The sequence below is a fragment of the Schistocerca gregaria genome, unplaced genomic scaffold (assembly GCF_023897955.1).
Source record: "Schistocerca gregaria isolate iqSchGreg1 unplaced genomic scaffold, iqSchGreg1.2 ptg001059l, whole genome shotgun sequence".
Taxonomy (NCBI): Eukaryota; Metazoa; Arthropoda; class Insecta; order Orthoptera; family Acrididae; genus Schistocerca; species Schistocerca gregaria.
In genome coordinates, this window is record NW_026062405.1 from 100001 (window position 1) to 104300 (window position 4300).

General features: G+C 56.3%; 3 non-coding genes across 3 annotated transcripts in view; all 3 read right to left on the reverse strand.

Annotated features, from left to right (window-relative positions):
* LOC126327742 (large subunit ribosomal RNA) overlaps window positions 1-1703 on the reverse strand; it is a 4222-nt gene extending 2519 nt beyond the window's left edge. The window contains exon 1 of the ribosomal RNA XR_007561429.1: window positions 1-1703. This exon is cut by the window's left edge and continues 2519 nt beyond it. This is a non-coding gene — a ribosomal RNA (large subunit ribosomal RNA).
* Window positions 1704-1891: 188 nt separating this feature from the next.
* LOC126327746 (5.8S ribosomal RNA) lies at window positions 1892-2046 on the reverse strand. The gene has a single exon (XR_007561433.1). It is a non-coding gene; the product is annotated as a 5.8S ribosomal RNA (ribosomal RNA).
* Window positions 2047-2407: 361 nt separating this feature from the next.
* Window positions 2408-4300, reverse strand: LOC126327816 (small subunit ribosomal RNA). The gene has a single exon (XR_007561497.1). It is a non-coding gene; the product is annotated as a small subunit ribosomal RNA (ribosomal RNA).

Consider the following 4300-nt stretch of genomic DNA (forward strand, 5'->3'; position numbering starts at 1 on the left):
CCGGCCATGACTGCCAGACTGACGGCCGAGTATAGGCACGACGCTTCAGCGCCATCCATTTTCAGGGCTAGTTGCTTCGGCAGGTGAGTTGTTACACACTCCTTAGCGGATTCCGACTTCCATGGCCACCGTCCTGCTGTCTTAAGCAACCAACGCCTTTCATGGTTTCCCATGAGCGTCGATTCGGGCGCCTTAACTCGGCGTTTGGTTCATCCCACAGCGCCAGTTCTGCTTACCAAAAGTGGCCCACTTGGCACTCCGATCCGAGTCGTTTGCTCGCGGCTTCAGCATATCAAGCAAGCCGGAGATCTCACCCATTTAAAGTTTGAGAATAGGTTGAGGTCGTTTCGGCCCCAAGGCCTCTAATCATTCGCTTTACCGGATGAGACTCGTACGAGCACCAGCTATCCTGAGGGAAACTTCGGAGGGAACCAGCTACTAGATGGTTCGATTAGTCTTTCGCCCCTATACCCAGCTCCGACGATCGATTTGCACGTCAGAATCGCTACGGACCTCCATCAGGGTTTCCCCTGACTTCGTCCTGGCCAGGCATAGTTCACCATCTTTCGGGTCCCAACGTGTACGCTCTAGGTGCGCCTCACCTCGCAATGAGGACGAGACGCCCCGGGAGTGCGGAGGCCGCCGCCCCGTGAAGGGCGGGGAAGCCCCATCCTCCCTCGGCCCGCGCAAGGCGAGACCTTCACTTTCATTACGCCTTTAGGTTTCGTACAGCCCAATGACTCGCGCACATGTTAGACTCCTTGGTCCGTGTTTCAAGACGGGTCGTGAAATTGTCCAAAGCTGAAGCGCCGCTGACGGGAGCGATTATTCCGCCCGAGAGCATCCCGAGCCAACAGCGGCGCGGGTCCGGGGCCGGGCCAGGTAGGTCCGTCATCCGGGAAGAACCGCGCGCGCTTGCCGGGAGCCCGAGCGCCCAAAGGGGCGAATCGACTCCTCCAGATATACCGCCGAGCAGCCAGCCAGGACACCGGGGCTCTGCCCAACAGACGCGAACCGAGGCCCGCGGAAGGACAGGCTGCGCACCCGGGCCGTAGGCCGGCACCCAGCGGGTCGCGACGTCCTACTAGGGGAGAAGTGCGGCCCACCGCACACCGGAACGGCCCCACCCCGCGGCGAGTGGAAAGGCAACCGGACACGACCCCGCCGCGGATTGCTCCGCGCGGGCGGCCGGCCCCATCTGCCGAGGGCGGGGGCCAGTGGCCGGATGGGCGTGAATCTCACCCGTTCGACCTTTCGGACTTCTCACGTTTACCCCAGAATGGTTTCACGTACTTTTGAACTCTCTCTTCAAAGTTCTTTTCAACTTTCCCTCACGGTACTTGTTCGCTATCGGTCTCGTGGTCATATTTAGTCTCAGATGGAGTTTACCACCCACTTGGAGCTGCACTCTCAAGCAACCCGACTCGAAGGAGAGGTCCCGCCGACGCTCGCACCGGCCGCTACGGGCCTGGCACCCTCTACGGGCCGTGGCCTCATTCAAGTTGGACTTGGGCTCGGCGCGAGGCGTCGGGGTAGTGGACCCTCCCAAACACCACATGCCACGACAGGCGGCAGCCTGCGGGGTTCGGTGCTGGACTCTTCCCTGTTCGCTCGCCGCTACTGGGGGAATCCTTGTTAGTTTCTTTTCCTCCGCTTAGTAATATGCTTAAATTCAGCGGGTAGTCTCGCCTGCTCTGAGGTCGTTGTACGAGGTGTCGCACGCCACACCGCCAGCCGGCTGTGCACGCTACCGAGAAAGTACCGGTATGCGAACCGCCAGGCGACGGGCGCGCATCGCACGTTTAAGGAGACGCGGCCGGCCACACAGGCGACCACGACACTCCCACGTCTCCGAAGCGGGACAAACGCCGCGCGCTTCAGTATACGTAGCCGACCCTCAGCCAGACGTGGCCCGGGAACGGAATCCATGGACCGCAATGTGCGTTCGAAACGTCGATGTTCATGTGTCCTGCAGTTCACATGTCGACGCGCAATTTGCTGCGTTCTTCATCGACCCACGAGCCGAGTGATCCACCGTCCTGGGTGATCTTTTCCTTTTCAGTCTCCCACTGTCTCTTTCAAGACAGTAGCATTTGCGGGACTGAGGCGTCTGACGGCCCCTGTTCCACTATTTTTTTGTGTCCAACGGCCTCACAGCCGATGGGCGTCGTACGGCTCCACACCGGAGCGGACAGGCACTCGGGCGAACGTCATTCAAAACCGGCGCCAGGCGCCAGGTACCGCAGGCCAGCCGCTCCAGAGCTTCAGCGCTCGTACCACACAACAACAACACTTCCGCTAGTTTTGAGAGGCACGCGTGGTTCCGCACGCGGCGCACGGCCACTGCCGTACAGGTAGCGTGTTGCGCGACACGACACGCACATCGAAAGACATGCAGTCTAGTCGGTAATGATCCTTCCGCAGGTTCACCTACGGAAACCTTGTTACGACTTTTACTTCCTCTAAATGATCAAGTTTGGTCATCTTTCCGGTAGCATCGGCAACGACAGAGTCGATGCCGCGTACCAGTCCGAAGACCTCACTAAATCATTCAATCGGTAGTAGCGACGGGCGGTGTGTACAAAGGGCAGGGACGTAATCAACGCGAGCTTATGACTCGCGCTTACTGGGAATTCCTCGTTCATGGGGAACAATTGCAAGCCCCAATCCCTAGCACGAAGGAGGTTCAGCGGGTTACCCCGACCTTTCGGCCTAGGAAGACACGCTGATTCCTTCAGTGTAGCGCGCGTGCGGCCCAGAACATCTAAGGGCATCACAGACCTGTTATTGCTCAATCTCGTGCGGCTAGAAGCCGCCTGTCCCTCTAAGAAGAAAAGTAATCGCTGACAGCACGAAGGATGTCACGCGACTAGTTAGCAGGCTAGAGTCTCGTTCGTTATCGGAATTAACCAGACAAATCGCTCCACCAACTAAGAACGGCCATGCACCACCACCCACCGAATCAAGAAAGAGCTATCAATCTGTCAATCCTTCCGGTGTCCGGGCCTGGTGAGGTTTCCCGTGTTGAGTCAAATTAAGCCGCAGGCTCCACTCCTGGTGGTGCCCTTCCGTCAATTCCTTTAAGTTTCAGCTTTGCAACCATACTTCCCCCGGAACCCAAAAGCTTTGGTTTCCCGGAGGCTGCCCGCCGAGTCATCGGAGGAACTGCGGCGGATCGCTGGCTGGCATCGTTTATGGTTAGAACTAGGGCGGTATCTGATCGCCTTCGAACCTCTAACTTTCGTTCTTGATTAATGAAAACATACTTGGCAAATGCTTTCGCTTCTGTTCGTCTTGCGACGATCCAAGAATTTCACCTCTAACGTCGCAATACGAATGCCCCCGCCTGTCCCTATTAATCATTACCTCGGGTTCCGAAAACCAACAAAATAGAACCGAGGTCCTATTCCATTATTCCATGCACACAGTATTCAGGCGGGCTTGCCTGCTTTAAGCACTCTAATTTGTTCAAAGTAAACGTGCCGGCCCACCGAGACACTCAACAAAGAGCACCCTGGTAGGATTTAAACGGGGTCCGCCTCGGGACGCGAAAGCACCCCTTCGGCTCGCCCCACCGGCAGGACGTCCCACGATACATGCCAGTTAAACACCGACGGGCGGTGAACCAACAGCGTGGGACACAAATCCAACTACGAGCTTTTTAACCGCAACAACTTTAATATACGCTATTGGAGCTGGAATTACCGCGGCTGCTGGCACCAGACTTGCCCTCCAATAGATACTCGTTAAAGGATTTAAAGTGTACTCATTCCGATTACGGGGCCTCGGATGAGTCCCGTATCGTTATTTTTCGTCACTACCTCCCCGTGCCGGGAGTGGGTAATTTGCGCGCCTGCTGCCTTCCTTGGATGTGGTAGCCGTTTCTCAGGCTCCCTCTCCGGAATCGAACCCTGATTCCCCGTTACCCGTTACAACCATGGTAGGCGCAGAACCTACCATCGACAGTTGATAAGGCAGACATTTGAAAGATGCGTCGCCGGTACGAGGACCGTGCGATCAGCCCAAAGTTATTCAGAGTCACCAAGGCAAACGGACCAGACAAGCCAATCCGATTGGTTTTGATCTAATAAAAGCGTCCCTTCCATCTCTGGTCGGGACTCTGTTTGCATGTATTAGCTCTAGAATTACCACAGTTATCCAAGTAACGTGGGTACGATCTAAGGAACCATAACTGATTTAATGAGCCATTCGCGGTTTCACCTTAATGCGGCTTGTACTGAGACATGCATGGCTTAATCTTTGAGACAAGCATATGACTACTGGCAGGATCAACCAGGGA